This window comes from Arvicanthis niloticus, chromosome 8, assembly GCF_011762505.2.
Source record: "Arvicanthis niloticus isolate mArvNil1 chromosome 8, mArvNil1.pat.X, whole genome shotgun sequence".
In the NCBI taxonomy this organism is placed as follows: Eukaryota; Metazoa; Chordata; class Mammalia; order Rodentia; family Muridae; genus Arvicanthis; species Arvicanthis niloticus.
The window spans coordinates 38,851,448-38,866,954 of NC_047665.1; the positions used below are offsets into that span (position 1 = coordinate 38,851,448).

The following is a 15,507-nucleotide window of genomic DNA, read 5'->3' on the forward strand; positions in this document are numbered from 1 at the left end:
CTTTTTTTTTTTTTCTAGAGCTCTCAGTTCTACTGTTCAGCTGCTAGTGTATGCCCTCTCCAGTTTCTCTTTGGTGGTACTCAGAGCTATGAGTTTTCCTCTTAGCACTGCTTTTATTAGGTCCCATAAGTTTTGATATGATGTGCCTTCATTTTCATTAAATTCTAAAAAGTTTTTAATTTTTTTCTTTATTTCTTCCTTGACCAAGTTATCGTTGACTAGAGCATTGTTCAGCTTCCATGTGTATGTGGGCTTTCTGTTGTTTTTATTGTTATTGAAGACCAGCCTTAGTCCATGGTAATCTGATAAGATTATTTCAATTTTCTTGTGTCTGTTGAGGCCTGTTTTGTGACCAATTATATGGTCAATTTTGAAAAGGTACCATGAGGTACTGAGAAGAAGGTATATTCTTTTATTTTAGGATGAAATGTTCTATAGATATCTGTTAAATCCATTTGGCCCATAACTTTTGTCAGTCTCACTGTGTCTCTGTTTAATTTGTGTTTTTATTATCTGTTCATTGCTGAGAGTGAGGTATTGATATCTCCCACCATTATTGTGAGAGGTACAATGTGTGCATTGAGCTTTAGTTAAGTTTCCTTTATTAGTGTGGGTGCTCTTGTATTTGGAGCATAGATGGTCAGAATTGAGTGTTCTTGTTAATTTTTTTCTTTAATGAGTATCAAGTGTCCTATATTCTTTTTGATGAATTTTTGTTGAATGTTGATTTTATTTGATATTAGAATGGCCACTCCAGCTTGTTTCTTGGGATCATTTGCTTGAAAAATTGTTTTCCAGCCCTTGATTCTGAGGTAGTGTCTGTCTTTGACATTGAGGTGTGTTTTCTGCATACAGCAAAATGCTGGGTCCTATTTACATATCCATTCCATTACTCTATTTCTTTTTATTGGGGAATTGAATTCACTGATGTTAAGAGATATTAAGGTGTAGTGATTGTTACTTCCTATCATTTTTGATGTTACTTTTATGTTTCTGTTTCTATCTTCTTTTGGGTTTATTGAAAGATTACTTTTTTGCTTTATCTAGGATGTAGTTTCTTTTTGTTGACATTTTCTATCTGTTATCTTTTGTAGGGCTGGATTTGTTGAAAGATATTCTATAAATTTGGTTTTGTCATGGAATAACTTGGTTTCTTCATCTATACTAATTGAGAGTTTTGCTGAGTATAGTAGCCTGGGCTGGCATTTCTGTTCTCTTAGTGTCTGTATGACATCTGCCCAGGATCCTCTAGCTTTCCTAGTCTCTGGTGAGAAGTCTGGTGTAATTCTGATAGGTCTGCCTTTATATGTTACTTGACCTTTTTCCCTTACTGCTTTTAATATTATTTTTTTGTTTAGTGCATTTGATGTTTTCACTATTATATGTTGGGAATAATTTCTTTTCTGGTCTAATCTATTTGGCGTTCTGTAGTATTCTTGTATGTTTATGGAAATCTTTTTCTTAAGGTTAGGGAAGTTTTCTTTTATAATTTTATTGAAGATATTTACTGGCCCTTTGAGTTGGGAATCTTCACTCTTTTCTATACCTTTTAGTCTTAGGTTTGGTCTTTTCATTGTGTCCTGGATTTCCTGGATGTTTTGGTTTAGGAGCTTTTTGCATTTTTCATTTTCTTTGACTGTTGTGTCAATGTTTTTCATGGTATCTTCTGCACCTGAGATTCTTTCTTCTATGTCTTGCATTCTGTTGGATGTTTCTTCCATCTATGACTCCTGATTTCTTTCCTAGGTTTTCTATCTCCAGGGTAGTCTCACTTTGTGATTTCTTCTAAAAATTGTTTCTATTTCTATTTTTAGATCCTCAAATTTTGTTTGAATTCCTTTACTTGTTTCATTGTGTTTTCCTGTAATTCTTTAAGGGATTTTTGTGTTTTGTCTTTGAGGTCTTCTGCCTGTTTACTGGTGTTTTCCTATATTTCTTTAAGGGAGTTATTTATGTCCTTCTTAAAGTTCTCTATCATCATCATAAGATAAGATTTTATATCAGAGTCTTGCTTTTCTGGTGTGATGGGGCATCCAGGGCTCTCTGTCGTGGGAGAACTGGGTTCTGATGATGTGAGGTAGCCTTGGTTTTTCTTGCTTATGTTCTAGCCCTTGCCTTTTGTCATCTGGTTATCTTTGGTGTTAACTGGTCTTGCTGTCTCTGACTGTTCCTTGTCCCTCCTGCAAGCCTGTGTGTCAGTACTCCTGAGAGACCAGTTATCTTGGGGAGGAATTTGGGTATGAAGAGCTGTGGCACAGAGTCAGCTCCAGGGTGTAGATGGGAACTGGAAGGATCCTGTTCTAGGCTGCTCCTCAATTCCTGTGTCCTGAAAGTTCTGGGTGGGTTCCTCTGAGCAGAACTGGTGGTCTTACCTGTGTTCATAGGCATGTCTGTACTCTTGGGAGATCAGCTCTGTCTTGGAGGTATTTGGGTATGGAGGGCTGTGCACAGGATCAGCTCAGGGCCCCGTGGCCCATATACTTTTTAGATTTAACTTTTTCTTTGACTGATGTATCAATTTCTTCTATTTGTATCTTCCATGCCTGAGATTCTCTCTTCTGTCTCTTATATTTTGTTGATGACAGGTATCTGTAGTTTCTTTTCTCTTCCCTAGGTTTTCTGTTTTGTTTTTTGATATTGTATTTACTTACATTTCAAATGTTATTCCCTTTCCAGGTTTTCCTGCTCCCTATCCCATCCCCCCTCCCTGCTTTTCTAAGGGTACTCTTCACCCATCCACCCACCCACCCACTCCCACCTTACCACCCTGCTATTCCCCTAGACAGGGGTATTAAGCCTTCACAGGACCAAGGGTCTCTCCTCCTATTGATGCCAGATAAGGCCATTCTCTGCTACATATGCAGCTGGAGCCATGGGTCCTTTCATGCATACTTTTTGGTTGGTAGTCTAGTCCATGGGAGCTCTGGGAGGTCTGGTTGGTTGATATTGTTGTTCTTCCTATGAAGATGCAAACCCCTTCAGCTCCTTCAGTCCTTTCTCTAACTCCTCCATTGAGGTCCCTGTGCTCAGACCAATGGTTGCCTGTGAGCATCTGCTTTTGTATTTGTCAGGCTGTTGCAGAGCTTCCCAGGAGACAGCTATCTCAGGCTCCTGTCAGCAAGTACTTCTTGGCATCCGCCATAGTGTCTGTATATGTGGTGGATCCTCAGGTTGGTCAGTCTCTGGATGGCATTTCCTTCAGTCTCTGCTCCATGCTTTGTCCCTGTATTTTTTTTTTTTTTTTTTTTTTTAGACAAGAGATATTCTGGGTTAAGAATTTGAAGATGAGTGAGTGGCCCTTTGACTGGGCACCTTGCCTAACCTCTGGATCTGGTCTCAACACGTTCTTCCTTCCCTTTGTTGGGATTTCAGTTCATCTCAATTTTTTATGACCTTAAATTCTAGTAAAAATCCAGTCTCTACGTCTCTGAGAATCATTTCATGTGGGCCAGAATAGACAATGAGTTGTCTTTTTGTCACTTTAACTGACTTTCAACTTTTGGTCAGGTCAGAGCTTCAGTTTATCATAATTGTTGTATGAAAAAAAATCTGCTTAAGCTACTGGGATGAGATTTTTGTTTCAAACAGAACTCAGAGTTCATTCAAACTTATTTGCTAGGCAAGTGAATGAAAAAGAGGTTACTTGATGTCTGTGTCTCCCAGGGTGCATTGTAAAATTCAACCTGATGTCCACCTCTGTGAATCAGCCAAATGGGCTGAATATAGCCTAACTAATGTCAAAAATTCTCAAATATTTACCATCAAGATTATCTACTAATGTGAGACTTAAAAATAGGGAAAAGGCATAATCTGTCCAATGGAAGAAAACAAAAACTGATCATCAGAAGGAGGGCACTAAGCAGCTCTCAGATCGGGGGTGGGGGGAGTTCTGTAGAGAAGCTTGGAGTTCTGAAGGTAGAGGACATGCTGGTGAAGAATGTCCTCATTGTAGAGAAGAAATATTGTGTAGCCACTGCTCACACCCATGGCAGTCTATAACAGTATCAAGTACGATCCTGAGACTGAAGTAAGTACATTTCAGCTTCTGACTCTCTTGTAGAAAGTAGTGACTGGAGTGTTTTTACTACCAACTTGTGGAGAGCAAGCAATAGCCATGGTAATATCCTGTGTGGTTTTGAAAGGGACCATGAAACACTCTAGATCAATGACTTAAGTTGTAAGTCATTCCTGGCGCAGGAGATTTTACTTGGTGTCACAGAATGTCTAGTTGGAACATTGTTTTTCCTATTATAAATTGTCTCCACTTCAATTTCTTTTCACTACTATAGAAGGAAGCTTCTATAGTAGTAGGTTTGTGTATGGCCTTTCAAAAGGCTTTTTGTGTTAGTCATACCTCTCTGTATTTCCTCCATATAACTTCATCCTTTTATTCTTCTTATAACACTAGTTCCATTTTTTTGGGAAGACCCATCTTCTACCCTGATCCCTCCCTAGGTACATGACCTAGGTAGTTATATAGATTATAGCACATATAGCGAAAGCTTTAAAGCTAACATTTCATGTAAAAGAACACGTGCAATATTTGTCCTTTTAGATCTGCTTTACACAAACTGGTTTAGAACATGTTGATATTCTTGGTCTTTTGTGTCAGTTACTGAAAAGGTTTTAACAAAAGAGCTGTAAGACTAAGAGAAGCAATGAATGTTGCCTATAAACAAGTCACATTGAGAGCAGAAAGATAAGGAGCTGGAGAGATGCTAAAGAGACCTGCTTCTCTTGGGGACTCTGGTTACTTACCCAGTATTCCACATCATAGGACTCATGACAGCCTGTAGCTCTAGTTCCCTGGAACCCAATACTCCATTCAAGTCTGTGTGGGCACCTTTACAAATGAGGCATACAGTCATACAGACACATTTACATAAAGAAAAATAAATGTAAAATTTTAATATAAATATACTACAAAACCATTTAAAAATTTATTGCACAACACCATAGGTATCAGTTACTTAAATGTTTTATGTATGCAGTACAACCCACAAAAATATAAATACTCATTCATCTTTGTAAAGTAGAACCATGCAGCATCCATGTGTTTACAGGGGTTCTAGTCAGTTATGACACAGAAGTTTTTAAAAATAAGATAAAATATACCTCTAACAATTCAACAATTTCAACATATCAGTAGATATTTTTTCAGAGTGTGCTCATCATATTCATAGAACCATATCAATATCTTATTGTATGGACTCAATTTAGGAAATTAAGCAGTGAATGCTGCATATTAATAAATGTAATATCTGAACCATTTGCAGCTCTTTGGTGACACAGAGCTGGACAGTGCTGTGCAGAGCACCCAGGCAGTAACAAAGGGCAGCTGCAAACAAGCCTTGCTCAGCTCAGTCACACTTGTTGACTGATCTTGGAAAAAGACAAATGCTCATTTTAAAATCAACCTAGAACTATGGCAGATATAATGTAAACCATTATTGTGTGTTTGTTATCTAGTTTATCCTATATCTTCAGTCTATTCCTGCAGAGAACATCATGACTATATCACCAATGAAGTGTTTCAGGGCATTTAAATTCAATTTGACTGCAGTCAGTAAAAGGGAATTTGATAGTCTCTTCCAACATCTGCAGGAGCCCGGCATACAGGTGCTATACAGCCATGAATGCAGGTGAACTCTTTGTTAACAGTAAATTTATATAAATGTAAAAAAGTTAATCAAATCCCTTTAAAAGAATAGGAAAATGGAGAATGACATTTCTATAACACTGTATTTTGCTAAGATTTCTCTTAGCTCAAGGCTGTGAATCATCAAGATTATTGTCTAAAAACAAACACATATCTAAGTAGCTTTGTGGGATTTTGTCTTACCTACAATATTGCAGAACCGAGAGTTCTTTCATACTTATTGAACAGATACATAAGGGAGATACTTTTTCAGTTTCTCTCACTGAGAAAGTCAACATTTAGCCAGAAGTCCATCTCTGTGAATCAGCACAATGGGGAAGAAGATTGCATAACCAAAAGTGAGAAATTCATGAATATTTACCATCAATGAATAGTCCCCTAAAGAGAGACTTAGAAACAGAGAAAAGGCACAATCTGTCCAGTAGAAGAAAACAAAACAGAGCATCAGAAGGACACTTTGAGCAGCTCTCAGCTCAGGGGGAGTTCTGTAGAGAAGCTTGGAGTTCTGAAGGTAGAGGACATGCTGGTGATGCTTGTGGAGAAGAAATACCATGTAGCCACTGGCTCCTCTCATGGCACCCTGAAACATTGCATGTCTTAGGACCATGAGAAGGAGAACAATCCATTTTATTTTCTGATTTTCTAGCATAAAATAGCAATCACTGTAGCTATTCTTAAGCTGTGATATATTAAGGCTTGTACTTTTGATGGAAGGGATTAGGTTTACACTTACTAAAGCATTGAGTATCCAAAAGAATGAGAAGAGTGGAAGGATGTGCCATGCAGACTTTGGTCTGAGCCTGCTCCACCCAGATGCTCTGGGACTGATGATGATGGCCTGGACCACAGTGAGGAGACTGCTGGTGCAGATGGAGAGGCCACAAGCCACCCTCTCCAGGTAAACAATGATCTTACAGCCTATTTCATCTAGAAAGTTTCTCAAACCAAAAGCTGCTGTTGTCTTTAGCAATCCTTTCTCTAGAAAGAATATGTTGTTTGTAAAAACCAAATGGGTGAGAATAAGGTATATGGTTTTCTTTTCGGTACTTCTCCACAAACTGTACATGTAATTCAAAGAAACAGACAATAATGGCCCCAGAGTGCCAAGCATTATTATGAAAAGCAAAACTATTTCCTTAATAAATTGCAAAACCATTTCTTCTTTCTTTGTATCCAAGATGCGAATAACTTTTCAAGAAAGCATTAGCAATGTCTGGCATGAGTCTGAACAGTAGACTTTTTGCATAGTAGTATTTTCTCCTGTGAAAGAGGCAGTGATGAACACCTGTAATGTTGCAGATTAGGTGCTTCTTCCCCCACTTTTTATCCTGTGAACTCTGGAATATTGTCTGTACTATGGTGTATTTGGTAATGAATATCAAACTTTGAACTATTAATGGAGATTTTTTTAGTTGATATTCCTTTCTTATTTGCATCTTGATTAGCATAACAATGTCTAGATTTGCCTTTGGCTTCAACACTTTGTAACTCAATTTCTACATGTTTATATTTTAAAAGGTTTTATATTGACCATTCTGTGATTTCATTCCACATAAGTGTTTGCTAGGTATTCTTCAATGTCAATTCAAACTGAATAATCCTTCCAAATATGGCCCAGCAGTTAAAGCTGAATCATCAAAAGATACACTGAAAAATACTCGTGTGAAAAATTAATGTAACTGCTAGAATTCAACCAGTGGGAGTGTCTGATGGAGCCCTGGGGTGCTTCCTAAGAGAGGGTAGCAGAGAGCTGTGATCCCAGGGGATGACTTCCAAGGATCTGTGACCCAAATGAATGACCTCAGGGTATCTAAGGGAGCATGAAGCAGCTCTGGACCAGGGGATAATGATAGAGATGGAAGAAGGGGATTGATGAGGTGTTAACTGCTGCCATGAGATAAGTGAACAAATTTATGAGTTATGAGTTCTCAATAGGTTGCATGCTGCACAGTAGGTTGGGGCATATCATTGTGAGCAGGAACTCTTCCATCTAAGAGCTCGTGGTGGCATTTGCCTCTGTGGGGTTTTGGGAGCAGTAGTATATCAGTTTGCTTTACAGGCTGCTTCTCCTGTTTCTTTTCCAACCTGTTTTTCAGGCAGGCTGCTTTGATCTACATCAGCCCAAGCTAATTCCAGAACTTAGACCTCAGCAGGATGATATTAATTTGTGGGAGTTCCATTCTTATTACTCAGGGATTTATTATCACAAATCAAAAGTGTGCACATGTTTTCTAGAATAAGAGGAATCTGGATATTTTAGTGTTTTCCTGGGTTTGTGCATCTTCTGAGAACTTGGAGTGCCTCTGTTCACTGTTCTTCTTATTAAACTCACAAGATTGCTTTAAATGTCTATGTCCTGATGATCTTATCTGTGACCTGCATGAACATAGCTTTGTGCCAGGTTTGGGTCCAGGTAGCCTCTTGACTTCAGAAATGTCAATTACTGCCTTTCAACTGCTCTGACAAAAAAGTAATTATCAAATGTATCAGTGTATCCTAGAAATCACAGTACCATCCTATATATTTGTAGATAATGAACTATGTTTTGAAGATTAATAGCAAGTCATCATCCTTCATTGACGTATTTAAAATAAATGTTAAGCTTTTAATAAGAGATTAGAATCTTTCAAAATCCCCAATATCAATTCTCTCCAAATTCTGATGGACAATGTAGAGATTAGTTTAATGCTTGCTTTTCTATTTCTCTATTCCTCTTTTGAAACTTTGAATTATGTTTGACATCAGATTCCGATCTTTTGTTTATTGATTCCTGTCTCACTGACATGGACTGTAGGAGGAGGTAGAGGTGACTTTTCTCCTTCATTATCTGGGAAATGCTATAGACAATTAATTTAAAAGACAGGTTGGATTTTGTAAAGATAGATAGATGATCCCATGATGGGTCTAACATCCAAGAGCCTTAGGGAGGCTATATCCATCTATCCTGTTTTTTCTAAAAACACGTGAACTAAACCAAAATAGATTACTGATCTTTCCTTCTTAGTAGTAGGTTAAAGGTAATATGAGCTGTTTCCAGATGTTCATAGCCTGGATCTTTATAGCAAGAATTCTCAACACAGTAACAATGACTGTTACACTTAGTAGTTCTTCTTTTTATACAGCCACCAGGCATAGAATGACTGAAGTTGATATAAGTATGTATTATATCATGTCATAGGACTGAAAGATTTTAAGGATGGATACAGAAAGAAAAAACCCTTCCATCAGTAGTTATAAAGTTATTGTAAAAGAAAACATGGGCCAATACTTCAAAAGCAGAAATGCACAAGAATTGAAAAGTATAAACTTTATAAACACTAGTCACATGGTTAAGGCACAATACTGACAAACATGGAGGTAAAAGAAAAAAAGAATGTTTGTTTTGTTATTTTTGAAGAAGTTTCCCTATGTAAAGTGGCTTTGAATATAATTATCTTGCCTCAATCTCTCTAGTGCTGATATTATCTGAGTGTTTCCTTATTGTCTCAATTTTTTGAAATGTATCTGGAAATCTTCTCTAATTTTTTGATACCTTTAAAAATTTTAGGGGGTAACCTTAGGCAATGCCCTACTCAGAGCTCTGTCCTGACTCCAGCCTGAGGATGGACAACGATGCCTCAGCATTTCTGTCCAATTTCTGTATCTCCAGGAACTCATCAGGGTCAGAAGAAAAGTGGAGAACCCAATGCTCACAGAACCTTTCAGCTACTCCTTGGCTTAGTCAGAGAAAGAGAGAGAGAGAGAGAGAGAGAGAGAGAGAGAGAGAGAGAGAGAGAGAGTTAGAGTTCAGCTTTAATGAATTTCTTCATGACACAGCTAAGGAGATCTAAGATTTTACTTCCATGTCCTCACCTGGACCTCTGTGGTGCAGACAGGCTCTGGGACAGCTCTGGGAAGGTGACACTTGCCAGGTTATATTTGTATTGTTTGGATCTGTGGGGAATTTGGCTGCCATCAGGTACTGCAGACTTCAGGTTTATGTTGTCACTGTGTCAGGGGGGAAGGAAGGTCAATGCAGGGCCTCAGTCCCTAAAGTACAGCTTCCCTTTTCCCCCCCCAGTTATGACATCTGTTTGCTTAGAATTTATTTCCAGCTTAATTAGGGTTAAATTATTTTGAGAAGAAGGATATGAGGTGAGAAAATGAACAATTAACCAAGTGTCTGTATTCTGAGCTTCCTGCATCTCCAGACTGTTTTTCACCTTCTCAAAGTCCCAAGCCAAAGCCTGGCATAAGGTTACATTCTACCCCACAGACCATGTCCCTTTCCTCTCTTTCTGAAACACTTTGTGAGACAGAATTAACATAAATAGTTCTCAGAACCCTGGGATTCTGCTTCCTGTGCAAGTTCCAAACAAGACCAGAGAAAGTTTAGAGTTCCTTACTCTACTTGTATCCTTCAGTAATGAAGGGTTTTTTTGTAATTGACTGTCTCAAACTTGCAGGTTAAATTTCTTATAAGAGTTGAAATAGGAATGCCTCCCCAACATTTGGCCTTATTCTAAAAGCAATCCTTATTATAAAACTTCCAAAAACACTTCTAAAACTTGTGTGTGCCCAAGACTGGTCCTTCCAGATACTTTTTATTCTAGTTCCTAGAAGGCCCTTCCTAACACAGATGCAAAATGATGTAAATGTATGAATAACTGTGTATGCACGGCTGAGGTTAGAGGTGATGACATCACCATTTTGTTTTTGAGAGGAGGCACCACTGTATTTTCTTGGGAGATGAGATTGAGGTCTCTGGTTTCTCTTTGTGCTGTTTGTCCTAGTGTCTCCACACATATGGACACATCACTGCTGACCATAATAAAAGTTAAAAATGTTTTGTTGTAAATGAAATGAAAAGTTTCTGAGGAAGTTAGGATTTCCATACCTGTGTTGAATGAGGAAATCCAGTTACAGGGAAACTAGGTTGTGACTCACATATGGCAGGATAGATAAAAAGTTTGAAATAAGACTGGTTGGCCCAAAGGGCACTATGGAAATCACCAAACATCTCATGCTGTTGCCAAGACTATAGGTTGCTCTAGAAACTGACAGCAAGACCCCCTTGCAGAAGACAATCCCTACACAACTCATTGAACTTGGAGTCTTGAGCTGATACCTATAAAGAGCCTTTACTCCTCCCTCTTTTTTGTGTCTTCAATACAGGAATGTACTCTGCATGCTCAGAGGAGAAACAGAAACACTAAGCCAGCTACAAATTCTTTATCTAAGATCGTGCTATCTGTAAGATATGCTAGGGCAATAATGGCACAAAACTTTGGTAATAACCAACAAATAACTGCTTGATCTATGGGCCATTCCACAAAATGAAACCCATACTCAACCCTGCTTAAGTAACCAAGAACCTGAGACTAGATAGCCCAGGGACCTAAGGTAAGCTGAATAACTCTGCTCTAAAAATGGAATACAAAGGATGTGATAAAATAACTCCTAATGATATTGTACTGTAGTCACAGATCATTGCTTTGCTTAGCTTTTAGCACAGAAGCTTTCATATAAAGTCCCATGGCCAGACGTTAAGCAGAGAATGAGAAGCTGAAGCACTCAGCCCAAAATTGGATGTCCCCATCAAGTAACTTCCTCTAGAGCTCAGGGAACCCCAAAACAGAAGAAGAAGATGTTGAAAGAGCATTAGAGCCAGAGAGAATGGAGGACACCAAGAAAATGAGGCACTCAAAATCAATGTGAGCAAAGCTCACATGAACTCACAATGACTGAAGAAGCATGCATATGGACTGCATGGGTCTGCACCAGATCCTCTGTGTATATATTATGAATTCCACACTGATGGTTTGGAACTTCTAAGTATAAAATGAATAGGTCTCTGATTCTAATGCCTTTACTTCTGCTCTTGTCCTCCTTTTGGATTGTCTTGTCTAAGAATGTGATTCTTTTTATCCTTTACTTTATTTTGTTATATTTTAAGATAAAGGAATGCATGCATGAATGAATGAAAAACTAGTCACTAGGGTAAAGATTAACAATGGAACTCTCTTCTGATAATGCAAAAATCAGTTTTCTTTAAGAATGACTCTTGGTATATTAACCACACCAGGGTAGGCCTTGCAAATATAGTGTTGACCAACACATAACTGTACTCCATAGTTGTGTGTGTGTGTGTGTGTGTGTGTGTGTGTGTGTGGTCATAATTTAGTCATTTGTTTGTGATTTTTTTTACTTTGTTTTCTTTGGGGGTTTTCTGTTATATTAAGTGTTTGTTTTTTGCAAAAGAACTGGCAGTTGGGCTAGTCAGAGAAGAGGAAATGATATTGAAGGACTTTGGTTAGTGAAAGAGTATGAGCAAAATATATTTAAATTTAAAGATTGTTTAAAAAATAACGGCATAATACATAAAATAAGTTTAAAAATAAAATAATTATCTCTGATCCAAAAAGAAGTACTTCCTTCTGTTTTCTTTGTTATTTGGTTATAGGGAATATTTTCTTTGTCTTTGGAATATAAAAAGGAACAAAGCAGTTTAAAGCTTGTACTTATCTGACTTGGTTACTCAATAAGAGATAAAAATAGATCAGAAAGAGAGCCCTTCATGTAGCTTCCGTGAAGAGTTCTGTAAAGAAAATTGGCCACCCTCAGAAAACAAATTGGAGCTCACTGGGAATCTCCATTTTGGCCCAAAAGCTGACCTCTTATAAAGGATATTCCCTTGTAACGTTGTGTCACTTAAGATGAATAGAACTTGGCTGGAGATATGGCACAGTGGTTAAAGTGCTTTGCTTCCAATTGTAAATGACACCTTACTTAAAAGTCTGGTGGAGTGGCTGTTTGCCTGTAATTCCAGCCTCAGAGACCAGGGCCACACTCCCCCTAGAGGAACTGGGAAATAGAATGAGGCAGTTTGGTGTGTTCTGCGTTTGATTGAAGGATCCTGATTCAATGAAGTGGAAGACTGTGGATGATTCCTAACATCAACCTCAGACTCACGTATGTAGATGAGCACAAATGTGCATGTGTGTACAGAGGGGGGAGAAAGAGAGAGGGAGAGAGGGAGAGAGGGAGAGAGGGAGAGGGGAGAGAGGGAGAGAGGGAGAGGGGAGGGAAGGAGAGAGAGGGAAAGAGAGAGAGGGGAAGAGAGAGGGAGAGAGAGAAGGAGGGAGAAAGAGAGAGGGAGGGAGAGAGAGGGAGAGAGAAAGACACACACACACACACACACACACACACACACACAGAGAGAGAGAGAGAGAGAGAGAGAGAGAGAGAGAGAGAGGTAGAAACTTCAAAAGTTTTATAGAGCCACTGCTTCCTTAAGGAAATTAGGAAACAAGCTGACAAAGCACATGGGTTTATTTATGGTTTGGCAAAACCAAAGAAATACACTCATTTCTTCTCCTCTTCTCTGTAGCAATGTCACACTTTTACAATAGAGAGGAAATCCAGGAACGGTGCATGTCTTATCAAAATTGTGTGAAGCCTCTCTTGGGAGGCAAGTTCCTTCTCTGACAATGCCAGTGTTTTCAGCCTTACTCCTCCCCAGGGATAGAACTGACTCCTGGGTAAATATTTGGTATTATTGTATCAATACTCTGATAGTGAAAAAGAAGGGACAATGTCCTGCCAGGACAGTTACATCATGACACCTCTGTCCCTGTCGTTCTTATGCCCATCGCTCCTGGGAGAGCACATGACGAATAGGAAGTGGTGGGGAACTTCCTCCACCAGATAATCATGGAAGCCCATTGAGGGAATATTCATGTGAGTATTTTTACTTAGATGGGAGGGTATCCTGGGACTTGGAAGCCCAGAAACCATACAACTCTTAAGGGAAATGTATCCCAGTGGAAGATATCCTGAGACATAGGACCTCGGGAACCACACAGCTCTGAGGTGGGACAGTTTCCTAATGGAAGGGCATCCTGAAATATGAGGATCCAGGGTCTACATATCTCTGAGAGGAAGCCTCCTCAGCAGAGGCCTTAAAGCTCCCAGGGGTAGAGTGTCACAAGCTGTGCTCAGGAGCTTCAACCCTGCAAGGGCCTCCTCCTTGTCCTCCTTCTCCTCCCCCTTTTCTTCTTCTTCTCCTCCTCCTCCTCCTCCTCCTCCTCCTCCTCCTCCTCCTCCTCCTCCTCCTCCTCCTCCTCCTCTCCTCTCCTCTCCTCTCCTCTCCTCTCCTCTCCTCTCCTCTCCTCTCCTCCCCTCCCCTCCCCTCCCCTCTCCTCCCCTCCCCTCCCCTCCCCTCCCCTCTCCTCTCCTCCCCTCTCCTCCCCTCTCCTCCCTTCTTCTTTTCATTGCTTCTTTTTTTTCCCTTGGGTTTTCCCAACAAGAAAGTCACATCAGGCAGAAGAAAAATCTCATGGGAGATTTATTGGAAGATCCAAGGAACAAATCCAGCAATGGTTGTCCTCTGCTCCTGGGAACTGACAGCAGAAAATTGGACAAAGGGGCAGTGTTTATATAGGTTATATAGGATTTTTTAGGAGGTGTATCTACCCTGGGCAGAGATTTCCAGAGTGATGATTGGTGGAATTTCAAGTCCTGAGCTTGAGGAACTCAGGGATTGGTGCTTTTTTTCTGTTCAGAGATTGGTGGTTTTCCTGATAATGGATTGGTGAGGTTTTGTGAGAAGCTCAGGGATTGGTGACTTTTTTTTCAAACACCCCCCCCCACACACACACTTTCCTTGCGTTTGGCCCAAGGGTTAGAGTTGGAAATCCTATCAGGCTGAAATCAGATTTTTGCTGAGATGCAATGTCTGTGGGGCTGTTGGGGGCAGGGGTGGGGTTGGTGCTAGAGAAGAGGTGCTGCCACTGTGGATACCTCCTGTGGTACAGCTCCTGCTGAGGTGGGAAAGGAGATGCACAACCATAGACATTTGTGTCCATGTGAAGGCTGTGAAGGCTGGAAGCTGAGATGTCTAGGTGTTGCGATTTTGATTGAATTTTGAACAGATCTTGCCAAGGCATCTTATCAGAGCTGAGGGCAGGGGCAGGAAGGAGGATCAGACTGGCACTTTGATGACTTTTGTGGCATGCCACTTAGGGGCTATAGTTTCTTCTTAATTGTAACTCTAGCTTCCTGGCAATGGGGTCATTTCCATTACTTTCCCCAAGTAAGCAAGAGATTCAAAGTCATATGAAGGGCACAGTGGAGTAGGAGGCTGATGACAATCTGTTCGTCCAGCTTTCTAGACCCCCTGAGCAGGTCTCTGATCACCTAGGAGCAATTTTTTTTTTTTAAAAAAGAGGCAAAGCTACTTTTAAAAGCCTTGGTTAACTTAATGACTAGATATATTAGAACATTAGGGCACTGAAGTGTGTAATATGTGTATTTTTACTTCACAAAAGAATGATTGTTAGAGTTACTGATGCATTTATCAGTGTGCTCTTCCTCATTTAGCAATACTGACATCCCTGCCGATCAGGACAAAGGGGCCAAGAATCCCAGAGCCAAGGTTTAGAAATATCTTAACATTTAGTGCTGTAGATGCATGTATCAAGGGAGTGAAATATTTCAGATTTACGGTTCATGGGAGATTTAGAGAGACACTGAAAGATTATATCACAAAGAAAAGTGGGGAGGAAGGGAGAAAGGGAGGGGAGGGAGAAGAAAGCAAGGGAGGAGAAAGGTTGACAGAGAGTGGAAATGATAGAGAAAGACAGATAAAAGAGAAAACTCACCTCACTATCTTCTGGAATGGCAGTGACCACAAGAACTTAGGGTTTTGAAAGACACACACCTGGTGAGGCCATAAATAGATAAAGAAAGCAAACAGCAGTCAAGAGAGAACACTTCTTTTGATAAGCCTTTCTACTCAGGTAATTCACATTTGTGACAAGTTGACAGAGATTCCAACCACAGTAGTCGTTTCCAATTTACATTATAAA

The 15,507-nt window shown here is 39.7% G+C and overlaps 1 pseudogene; it reads right to left on the reverse strand.

The window, feature by feature from the left end:
* Positions 1-5,930: 5,930 nt before the first annotated feature.
* On the reverse strand, positions 5,931-6,894 carry LOC117714025 (vomeronasal type-1 receptor 4-like; annotated as a pseudogene).
* Between the last annotated feature and the right edge of the window lie 8,613 nt (positions 6,895-15,507).